The sequence below is a fragment of the Hyperolius riggenbachi genome, chromosome 3 (genome assembly GCF_040937935.1).
Source record: "Hyperolius riggenbachi isolate aHypRig1 chromosome 3, aHypRig1.pri, whole genome shotgun sequence".
Classification (NCBI taxonomy): domain Eukaryota; kingdom Metazoa; phylum Chordata; class Amphibia; order Anura; family Hyperoliidae; genus Hyperolius; species Hyperolius riggenbachi.
The window spans coordinates 299,385,905-299,398,289 of NC_090648.1; the positions used below are offsets into that span (position 1 = coordinate 299,385,905).

The following is a 12,385-nucleotide window of genomic DNA, read 5'->3' on the forward strand; positions in this document are numbered from 1 at the left end:
CTCCATAAAGATGCGGCGGCGGTGGCGGTGGCTGGCGGCGGTGGCTGGCAGCGGCATCAGTGGGCGGGACTTACCTCCTCCAGTGTTCCGGGTGGACGCTGTGCGTGCCGCTGCTCTGGTCTTCACTAGACCAGAGTAGCTGCACGCACAGCGTCCACCCGGAACAGTGGAGGAGGTAAGTCCCGCCCACTGATGCTGCTGCCAGCCGCTGCCAGCCACCGCCGCCAGCCACCGCCACCGCATCTTTATGGAGGGGAGAGCCAGGGAGAGGAGCCCCAAGGTGAGGGATGGGGGGGGGGGAACGTCCGCCCTTCCCCACGCTGCACACAACGCTCCTCTCTGCTGCGCTGCTCCCCTCCAGGGTGCTAGGGGGGACGGCGTCCACTGTCCAAAAAAAGTAAGTGAACGCCGTCCCCCCGCGTTCACGCAGGACTCGACCCCTGGCTGAAACCCACTAGAGTGATTTTATGAGTGTTTAGGGAGCGATTCAAACAGCTAACGATTTCCCTAAACGCTCAGCTAATGTTAATGGATGGGCCAAATTCCACTGGAGCGATTGCGATGACCAAATCGCAAAACGCAGGACATGCAGCATTTTTGGCGTTTAGCGTTAGAGATTAGAGTTAGCGTTTCTGCAATGTAAAGTATATAAACACTGGTGTAATCATTCATCAAAACCTGCACAGAGTGATTTTGCTAGCGTTTTGGAGTTACTGCACACTGTAACAAAATAAAAATTAATTGAAAGGACCAATCGGAATGAAAACGCTAATCGCTAATTGCTACACAACCGCTGGCAAATAGAATACACTTTTGAAAATCGCTCCAGGAAACGCTCATGAAATCGCTTACAAATCGCTCATACAAAACGCTAGCGATTGCGATTAGCGATAGCGTTTTGTAGTGGGTTCCAGGCCTCACTGTACTTATCACTGTGACTTTGCAACATACAGAGCTGCTTTATTCATTTGGCTTTATTTCTACTTTAATAAAAATATACCTAGCCATAGAACTTTATATTGCTTGATACTAATATTTCACAGTGAACTACTTGTTTTGGTCCGGTAGAATTTTCAGGGTATTTAGTGTCTACTACACAGAAATGATAGATGATGCAATTAATATTTTCATAGTCTACTGGAATACTGCAGTAATATTCCTTGTGTAGTGAAACCTAAGGGGACTGCAAGGGTACATTCACCAATTATCTGTTGGTTTTAGAAGTTGTCTACGTTTCATACTGGTGTTCAGCTAATGCAGAATAAGTTCTACAAGGCATAAATCATCATTTTAGAGATGCCTTTTTTCACCACTTCTCCTGTTTTGATATCTCCCGTGACCTGTAATGTCCTTAATTATTGTGTTCAAGTTCATCAGCCTTCATACAAATGCATTAAATGTATCTGTCTAAAGCCCCATACACACGCTCAACAGCGGTCTTTTATGCAGCACAATTATCAAACTACTTTTGTTGTGAAACAAGTTGAAACAACCCAAAAAAAGTTGCTTACTATTGTTCACACAACTGAGAAGACGTCAATCCAACAGTTGGATTGACGTCTTATCAGTTGTGTGAACAATAGCAAGTAACTTTTTTTTTGTTGTTTCAACTTGTTTCACAACAAAAGTGGTTTGATAATTGTGCTGCATAAAAGACCACCGTTGAGCGTGTGTATAGGGCTTAATACAACATTTTACATGTCTGCCATTAATCTATGCATTCCTCATTCAAATTAATATCTTTAAACAGCTATGTGTAGAATTTTGCAAAAAGGCATGTTTGAGGCTAAGTTCACAGTGGGCAGTTGCATTTACGCACGCGTTATAATGACTGAACTGCAGAGGAAACTGGACACAGACTATAATACAAAGCCTGTGTGCAGCGATTTAGAATAATGTGCTCAGTGACAATGCAGTACTGTGAACCGGTCCCCAGAATTGTGTGGGCAGTGAGTTGACAATGCCGAATTATTTTGCAACGTAACTGACCACTAAACATGGCCTCAATATTTATTGTTTTTTTTTTTTTTACTCTTTTTATGTAAATAAAAAAAGGAATAACAAAGTAATACAGCCGTTACAGAATAGATGAGTTAAGTCTATTACCAAACAGTCACTATAACAAAGTTGAGCAGTCTGGTCTCATGCGGAGGTTATCCTGTCTTTTCAAAAAGGCAGCAACACTTTGCCATTTGTGGCTTACCGCTAGAAAGCTTTCACACCTTGGTGTCACTGGCCCAGGAAGGAACTCTTGAGTTAATTACACAACCAGGTCTTCTCAGAGAGCCACTTGTCTCATGAAAAGAAAATTCTGCTAACAACTGAAATGCTAGATTTCCAAAAGAAGACCCCAGGCTCGACAGTCTGCTACCCCCTAGACATAAAATCTTGATCTGGCAATGCAACCACAATCGGTGCAGGAAACCGATTGCATTGTCTGGTCTCATGGCGCTTCCGTGACAATCACTGAGGGCCTGAGCCCACTAACGCAGTTGTGTCCGCTTCTGTCGGCTTTTCAGCATCTGTTACATTGATGTGTAGCTGAAAAGCGGACAACTGCATCAGTGGGCTCAGGCCCTGATAGATTAATTTAGTGCCTTAAATGACCATTGGGGATGAGTGAGTGAAAAGTTCAGTCTCGCAGCAAATCAGCCACAATTTTGCTTCTGATTGGAAGTTAGGTAAAGTCTTGCAAACTTACTCATCCCTAAAGACCATACTACATTTTTCTGAAATATCTAGTTATAGTAATCCTGAAGTGGAAGGTTTAAAAGTAACCCAAAAGTGAGAATACAAAAGTTGCCATATTGGTATAGCATTCTAAAACTCTGTTAGTTACCGACAGATGAGGAAGGTCAGAATGGTCTATCTATGTACTTGCTCCAGGAGAGTGATTCTTCAGTAGAGATGGCCCGAACCTACGATTTTCGGTTCACGAACTTCCGCGAGAGTTTGGTTCACGCAAACTTTCGCGAATTGCAATAGACTTCAATGGGGAGGCGAACTTTGAAAACTAGTAAAATGTATGCTGGCCTCAAAAGTGATGGAAAAGATGTTTCAAGGGGTCTAACACCTGGAGGGGGGCATGGCGGAGTGGGATAGATGCCAAAAGTCCCGGAAAGAATCTGGATTGGACACAAAGCAGCGTTTTAAGGGCAGAAGTCACATTGAATGCTAAATTGCAGGCCTAAAGTGCTTTAAAACATCTTGCATGTGTATACATCAATCAGGGAGTGTAGTTAGAGTACTGCTTCACACTAACACACCAAACTCACTGTGTAACGCACCGTAAACAACGGTTTGTGTGTAGTGACGGCCGTGCTGGACTGGTGCACACCAGGGCCAGAGTGCAGGCCGTGGCGGTTTTCAAGACCATATGATCGCCAGGCTGGGGTAGCTCAATGATAGAACAACAGTGACTGTCAGGTAGGTATATGCAGTGATGGGTATTATAATGTGCACCTGTCACACACAGACAGGTAATGAACAGGCACAGTGACACTGTGTGTGCTCACGTAGGTAGGTGGGTGCACTGAAGTGACCATGTACCTGTAGAGGGAAATTCCTGTCGACAGGGGGAGCTGTGGAGTGCAGAGGAACAGCTCCTCTGCCCTGCCACACACGCCAGACAGGAATTGCACGAAGGGAAGAAACGCAGGGCAAGATAGCCCTGAAAGAGAGAGATCAAAGCGACAGAGGGTATGCGTGTTCACCAAACTAGTCGCCACCCTGCGACGATGAACACACAACCATGAAGACAAAGTGAGAAGGCAATCACCAGAGATGGCGATTGCTAACAGAGACACAAGACCGAATAAGCACAGATCAGATGAGGAATGTATGTATGTCCACCAATCTAGCCGCCACCTGCGACGGCAGACGCACAACAAGGAAACCGAGTGAGAACGCAATCGCCTGAGAAGCGATTGCGAATGAGATTGAGCAAAGGGACAGATTGTATGTGTGTGCACCAAACTAGTCGCCAACCCGCGTCGGTGCATACACAACAGCAGATATGAAGTAGGAACGCAAGGCTACAGCAAGGCAGAACACGAGAGTAGCAAAGGCACAGCAAATCATACAATGAGGAGATAAGGAAAATAACAAACGCTAGCTAAACGCGAACACCGCACTCATTCGCAACAGTGCACGCGTTTATGCGCGGTCCCCGCGTGATAAGCACAACAAAGACAAGCACGCCTAACTAACCACCGACAGACAAACATGAAACAGAGGACGCGAGCGCTTGCTTAACGGTTACCTCACCGAGCCTCCAGCAAGCGTTCGTAGCAGACAAGACAGATACACGAAAACAGTTCTAAGAGAGAGAGACGGATCCACAGCACTAGCGCAAGGCGAGTGCGATCCAGGTAAGACAGATAGAGGAGATAGCTGGTAGCAACCGCTGCTCCAGCTATACTCCAAGAACAAAGATCAGAACGACTTCCTGTCGACCACCGCAGGGACAGAACAATCGCAACAGACAAACAAAACAGATATGCAATCCTAACTGCACTAGGGAAACCTGCATAGTGCAGTCCCAGGAATTACTCTAAGCTAATCTTCAAACAAAGAGCAAGGCTGACACTTGGAGTGTTTCACAGGAACGAACCCTTATGACCAGCCAAGGACTCTGGGAAACATAGCTCTTTATAGAGCAAGCCTACAAAGGATGTGGCTAGGCAATCTGCATGACAAACGTATGCAAATTCCTCAGCAGCAAGCTGCACAACTGACAAAAGGTCTCTCTTCCAGAGACCTGCAGAATGCAGACCTGAACAGTGGTCAAAAGGCTGCCTGCCTGTGCAAGCAGCCGCACGGATCCTCACAGTGCACCTTTCACACACACACAGACAGGTACCGGACAGGCTCAGTGACACTGCGTCCGCTCACGTAGGTGGGTGCACTGAAGTGAACAACAGGTAGTAGGTATATGCAGTGATGGGTATTACAATGTGCACCTGTAACACACACAGGTAGTCACTGAATGTGCTGGGCCTGGCAGTGGCACACACAGTAGGAATTACCAAAGCTGTCTATGCAACACAAGTGTCAGTGGGACACACACAAAAAAAAAAAGAGATCACAAGAACAAGATTAGCTCTCAAAAGAGCTGTTGAGGGGTACTTTTTTTTTAGCAATAACAATCAGCCAGGAGCAAGCTAACAAGCCTTCAAGAGCCTAACTAAGCTTTCCCTATGAGAGTTTGCAGCAGCTATCCCTTCTCTAATTGCAGGCAATCGAGAGTCCAATGCCTGACGCTGCCTGCCTTTTATAAGGGGGTGGGGCTCCAGCAGGGAGTGTAGCCTAATCGGCTGCAATGTGCCTGCTGACTAATGTAGAGGATCAAAAGTTGACCCTCATGATGCACTATGGGGGCGAACCGAACTTACGGAAAATTTTGCGGTTCTCCGCGATCACGAACCACGGAAGTTCGCTGGGAACCGTTCGCCGGCGAACCGTTTGGGCCATCTCTATTGGTAACATGTCCGCCACTTTGTGCCTATACTGAGGGTCTAGTAGCATGGCCACCCAGTACAACTCATTCCCCTTGAGTCTTTTTATACAGTGGTCCCTCAACAGGCTGGGCAGCATGAAAGACGACATCTGCACAAAGCTGGATCCAGGCGTACTATCCATATCCTCTTGCTTTTCCTCAGTGACGTCAGGCAAGTCCTCCTCCTCCCCCCAGCCACGAACAATACCACGGGAACGCTGAGCAGCACAAGCCCCTGCGACGCCTGCTGCGGTTGTTCTTCTGCCGCCGCTTCCTCCTCCAAAGAAACACCTTCCTCATCATCCGAGTCTGACTCCTTCTTCCCACACGACTCTTCCTCCTCCTCCCCCCCTCTGTGCTGCCGCAGGTGTTGCAGAGACATCTGGTTCTGATGAGAATTGACCCCACAACGCTTCCTCCTATAACTGTTCCTGTTCACGCTCCTCCACAGCTTGATCCACCATTCTACGCATGGCACGCTCCAGTAAGCGTATGGGATCAAGTCGCTGATGGTCCCTTCACTGCGACTCACCAGGTTGGTCACCTCCTCAAACGGCCACATGAGCCTGCATGCATTTCGCATGAGTGTCCGGTTGTTGGGCCAGAACATCCCCATCTCCCCAGACTGTGTTCTTCTACTGTAGTTGTAGAGGTACTGGGTGACGGCTTTCTCCTTTTCTAGCTGGCGAGAGAACATAAGGAGGGTCGAATTCCAGCGAGTTGGGCTATCGCAAATTAGGCGTCTCACCAGCAACTTGTTTCTCCGCTGAATCTTGGCAAAGTGTGCCATGGCCGTGTAAGACCACCTGAAATGCCCACACAACTTCCTGGCCTGCTTCAGGACGTCCTCTGAGCCTGTGTACTTTGACACAAATCTTTGAATGACTAGATTCAGCACATGTGCTATATAGGGAACATGTGTCAGCGTTCCCAAATTTAAAGCGGAAATGAGATTGCTGCCATTGTCACACACCACGTTGCCAATCTCCAGCTAGTGCAGGGTCAGTCACTGATCCACCTGTTTGTTCAAAGCAGCCAGGAGAGCTGCTCCAGTGTGAATCTCTGCTTTGAGGCAAGACATGTCTAAGATGGCGTGACACCGTTGTATCTGGCATGCAGCATAGGTCCTGTGGAGCTGGGGCTGTGTAGCTGGAAAGGCGATCGCAGCACCAGTAGAGTTGAACTGCCACTCAGCCAAGGAGGAGGAGGATGACGACAGCGAATAGGATGTAGCAAGAGGAGAGGAGGTGGCTGGAGGCCTGCCTGCAAGCTGTGGAGGTGTCACAAGTTGGTCTGCTGTTCAGCCACGTACTCCCTGCTTGCCATCGGTCACCAGGTTGACCCAATGGGCTGTGTAAGTAATGTACCTTCCCTGACCGTGCTTGGCAGACCAGGCATCTGTGGTCAGGTGGACCCTTGACCCAAAGTTGTGTGCCAGAGATGACACCACTTTCCTCTCAACTTTGCGGTAAAGTTTGGGTACTGCCTTTTTAGAGAAATAATTGTGGCATGGCATCTTTACGGAAGGCCTCAGAGTCCACCAGCTGGTATGTTAACAGCTGGCGAGCTAACAGTTCCACCAAGCCAGCTGTCAGACGCCAGGCAAGGGGGCGACTGGCAGAAATTGGCTTCTTCCGCTCAAAGATTTCCTTCACAGACACCTGGCTGCTGTGGGCAGAGGAGCAAGAACCGCTCAAGGTCAGAGGCGGAGTGGAGGAGGGTGGCTGTGAAGGTGCAAGGGAGAAAATGGCTGAAGATGATGCACCTGAAGGAGGAAGAGGAGAAGGAGGGTGGCTTTTCTTTTGTGTGCTGCTTTTGCTCAGGTGGTCTTCCCATTGCAGTTTGTGCCTTTTCTCCATGTGCCTTCGTAAGGCACTTGTCCCTATGTGGGTGTTGTCCTTTCCACGGCTCAATTTTTGGAGGCAGAGAGAACAGATGGCATTGCTCCGATCTGAGGCAGACACATTAAAAAAATTCCAAACCGCTGAGCCCCCCTGGGGTGTGGGCACTATGGTGGCCTCAGCAGCTGACGTTGAAGGGCATGTTGGCTGGCTGTACATAGGTGGCGATACATGGCGCCGGACACTGCCACCAGCTGTTTCTGATAAATAGCTTCCCCTACTTCTTTCAGGAACTCCTCTCCTCCTACTCCTCTCTGACTCCCCCTCTGAACTGTCCCCCTGTTTATCTCCTCTATTGGGAACATACGTGGCATCCGTATCATCATCATCATAGTCATCCTGTTCAGCTTCGCTTGCCTCAGACACCAAAACTGCACCAACAGCAGGTACTTCATCATCCTCCTCCTCACACATTACGTCCATAGTGTCGCCTAACTCAGAACTATGAGGTGGTTTAACGTGCTTAGCGCCTTCATCTGGTTGTAACAATAATGGCTATGCATTAGTGATTTCCCCACCAAATAACTCCTGCGAAGTGTCAAATGTAGTGGATGTGGTACTTGTAGTAGCGCTGGTGGCTGCGGAAGATGGTGTTCTGTGTTAAATAGTCAACCACGTCCTGACAATCTTGGGAGTTAACGGGACGTGCCTTCTTCTGAGCACTGTACTTTGGTCCAGGGCCTGTCACACTCACCACTCCGGGGCCCTACGACGTTCCCGCGGCCGCTCCGGGGTGCGCATGCACAGGGGGTCCTTAGGTCTGGTGTGTAGACTTCCTGGTTGGCGACGCGCGGCGTTGTGCGGTGCGTACATGCGCGTAAACGGTGGTGCGCGCGCGTGCGCAGAGCCTTGTGCACGCGCACGTTTGCGCGCAACTGTGCGTGGCGCTGCGCGTGCGCTATGCATTGCGCGCGCACTGCGCATGCGCAGGGCGTTAATTTCGGCGCCAAAATCCTGTATAAAAGCAGCACTGGCCATTACTCCAGTGCTGCTCGTTCTGACAGCTTGGCGTAAGCCCCGTAGGAACTTTGTTACCGCTATCTCTGATTGACTCCTGGATTTGACCCTTGGCTTGTGACCCCGACTCCTGCTGATTGCCGCCTGCCCCGACTCTTGGATTGTGACCTCGTTTCTGCTTGTTCTCCGCCTGCCCCGACCTCTGGCCTGTGACCTGACCACGCTGCTCTCTCCTGCCCTGGACCTCTGGAAACTGCCTGACCACGTCTGCTTCTCATCACACATTAGCGTCGCTGTTCTCCTGACCACTTGCTGAGGTTATCCCAGTAGTGACCTGGCTGGGCACTAGGCAGCTAAATCCTGCACTCCCCTCAAGGGGGTGTGGGCGAAGACCCGTGGTCGCTTAGATCCACTACTGGGTAACGCCTCTTCCTTCAGTGGAAAGGTCAACAGTGTCCGAAGACTTCAGGTAGAAGATAACAGGGCCGCACAAAATCACATCAGCATGACCTCGCACAGGTAGAGGCAGAGGTAGAGGCAGTCCCAAAGGAAGGGTGGCCTTCCTTTGGGACTGCCTCTACCTCTGCCTCTACCTGTTTTGTTCGTATTTTCCATATCGGGGGGGGGGGGGGGGGGATGAAGTGAAAGGTATGCACCGACTTGACTAATACAATGTGCAGTCACACAGGTGCAGTTAACAGGTATGCACGGAGTGGTATATCACACTGCGTGCACTCATGTAGGTAGGTGGGTGCACTGAACACAACAGGTAGGTATATGCAGTGATGGGTATTACAATGTGCACTTGTCACACACAGACACGCGAGTCCAAAGCCTGATGCTGCCTGTCTTTTATAAGGAGGGAGTTGTTCCAGGAGGGAGTGTAGCCTGATTGGCTACAATGTGCCTGCTGACTGATGTAGAGGGTCAAAGTTGACCCTCATGATGCACTATGGGGGCAAACCGAACTTCCGGAAAAGTTTGCGGTTCTCTGTGATCGCGAACCCCGGAAGTTCGCCGGGAACTGTTCACCGGCGAACCGTTCGGGCCATCTCTATTCTTCAGTATTCCAGTTAGAGGGTCAGAATTACTGATTAGAAACTAGCATTTGTAGAAGGAGGCCAAAATGGCAGCCTCCATAGCTCTGTGTGCAGAGGGTCCCCAACTAACAAACACCTTACTTATGAACAACTTGCCAATAGGAACGGCTCAAAATAATTTTTTTTCCAGATGAATTTATAGTAAATCAATTAAAAATAAAAAATAAAATAAAAAATGTTTTTTAAACTCGGTAAAAATGACATTTAGCTGTGGTACACTGTGCAATAAAGCGAGTTCTGAGTTCACATTTTATACATTTTAAAGGAAACCTGTGTCCAGCATTCAGACCCTCTTGTTTGTGAACAAGTGCAGCCCCACTGCATAAGCTAAATTAGCACATTACAATCACATGGCAAAGGTGGTACAGAAGGACACAATGGAGGCAGAGATGGCACACAGGGAGACACTAAGGGAACAGAGGAGTAACAGTGGGGAGGGGGGTAGAGGTGGTACAGAGGGACACAGTGGAGTCTAGAGTTGGGCCGAACGGTTCGCCGGCGAACGTGGTTCGCGCGAACTTAGGTGGTTCGCGTGCGGGTACCGCACGCGAACGTTTTGCGGAAGAAGTTCGGTTCGCCCCATAATGCACCTGAGGGTCAACTTTGACCCTCTACATCACAGTCAGCAGGCCCAGTGTAGCCAATTAGGCTACACTAGCCCCTGGAGCCCCACCCCCCTTATATAAGGCAGGCAGCGGCGGCCATTACGGCCACTCGTGTGCCTGCATTAGTGAGAGTAGGGCGAGCTGCTGCAGTCTCTCATATAGGGAAAGATTAGTTAGGCTTAACTTCTTCCTGGCTGCATACCTGTTCTGTTCAGTGAGCCCTCAGCCCACTGCATACCTGTACTGTGATCCTGCCACTGCATACCTGTTCAGTGATCCTGCCACTGCATACCTGTTCTGTGAACCCACCCACCACCACTGCATACCTGTTCAGTGATCCTGCCACTGCATACCTGTTCTGTGAACCCACCCACCACTGCATACCTGTTCAGTGATCCTGCTGCCACTGCATACCTGTTCTGTGAACCCACCCACCACTGCATACCTGTTCAGTGATCCTGCCACTGCATACTTGTTCTGTGAACCCACCCACCACCACTGCATACCTGTTCAGTGATCCTGCCACTGCATACCTGTTCTGTGAACCCACCACTGCAAACCTGTTCTGTGAACCCACCCACCACTGCATACCTGTTCAGTGATCCTGCTGCCACTGCATACCTGTTCTGTGAACCCACCCACCACTGCATACCTGTTCAGTGATCCTGCCACTGCATACTTGTTCTGTGAACCCACCCACCACCACTGCATACCTGTTCAGTGATCCTGCCACTGCATACCTGTTCAGTGAACCCGCCACTGCATACCTGTTCTGTTCAGTGGAGTTTGGTGTGTCAGTGTGAAGCAGTACCTTAATTACACTACCTGATTGATGTATACACATGCAAGATGTTTTAAAGCACTTTAGGCCTGTCATTTAGCATTCAATGTGATTTCTGCCCTTAAAACGCTGCTTTTCGTCAAATCCAGATTTTTCCCGGGGACTTTTGGCGTGTATCCCACTCCGCCATGCCCCCCTCCAGGTGTTAGACCCCTTGAAACATCTTTTCCATCACTTTTGTGGCCAGCATAATTTTTTTTTTCAAAGTTCGCATCCCCATTGAAGTCTATTGCGGTTCGCGAACTTTAACGCGAACCGAACCTTCCGCGGAAGTTCGCGAACCCGGTTCGCGAACCTAAAATCGGAGGTTCGGCCCAACTCTAGTGGAGTCAGAGGTGGCACACAGGGGGAGAGAGGTGAGACATGGGGGGCAGAGGTGGTACAGAGGGACACAGTGGAGGCAGAGGTGGCACACAGGAAGACACTAAGGGAACAAGGGGACAGAGGTTACACAGTGCGGGGTGAGGTGGCACAGAGGGACACAGTGGAGGCAGAGGGACACAATGAAGGCAGAGGTGGCACAGAATTGGACACTGAAGGTACAGGGGGGCACCGAGAAGGTACAGGGGACAGAGAAGGCACAAAGTTTTGACTTGAGAACAGATTCAGGTTTAGAATGAACCTAAAGTCCCCTATCTCATTCGTTAACCTGGGACTACCTGTACTTTAAAAAAATGGATCAGCCTTACCACCCACAGATTCTCACCTGAAGCACTGCCACAATCCTGTAAGATCCAGGCGAATATGTGGCATGCATAGTGTACCGCACTAAAAAGTAGGCATACCTTGAAAAGTGGGCTGTGTGAGTTTTATATGCCCATCACTCATAAATGTGTCCAGTTCATAAATAGTCCAGTTCATGTAAAAAAGTTCTAAAGTAAAGCTGTCTGAAGCCATGTGATCCAACTCCATATTGCTTAGCTTTAACTGCATTATTATTATTATTTATTGGATTTATATAGCATCAACATATTGAGCAGCACTGTGCTCATTCCTCCTCACAATGGATATCAGGGTGAACCACAGTGAGTAGCATCCAAGACTTTCATCACTGATCAACTATTTCAATGTGCCCATATTGTTTATGGTTAATTTTTGTGCATACATGGCTTGTCCGCTTTATTAAAACTCTGACAGTATATCTCTGCTATTAAAAAAATTGCAAATATTTAAGACATATTCTGTTCTTGAATGCACTGAAATGCTAAATAAAGCCCTTTTTAAATGTATTATAATGATCTTTTATTTATAATGCACTAACACATTATGCAGTGCTAAAATCATTTAAAATAATTAAACATGGTTGAAATTAAAATAATTGTTTTCTTCAACTGCATATGTGCTCCTGCAGTTTTCCACACTTGAGCATATGCATCATCTTGCTTTGGTGACATTTTCATCATCACTTTTATGAAAATAAAATAAACAAATGACTGCTAAGGAAAAAAAGTGAGTTAACTTCAAATTGCTAATGTCCCATGTTC

General features: G+C 48.4%; 1 protein-coding gene and 1 long non-coding RNA gene across 4 annotated transcripts in view; one reads left to right on the forward strand and one right to left on the reverse strand.

Moving 5' to 3' along the window:
• Positions 1-12,385, reverse strand: part of LOC137563722 (protein kinase C-binding protein NELL2) — a 391,218-nt gene that overhangs the window by 228,184 nt on the left and 150,649 nt on the right. The window lies entirely within an intron of this gene.
• LOC137563723 (uncharacterized) overlaps positions 1-12,385 on the forward strand; it is a 125,254-nt gene that overhangs the window by 2,691 nt on the left and 110,178 nt on the right. The gene's annotated exons all lie outside the window — the stretch shown is intronic.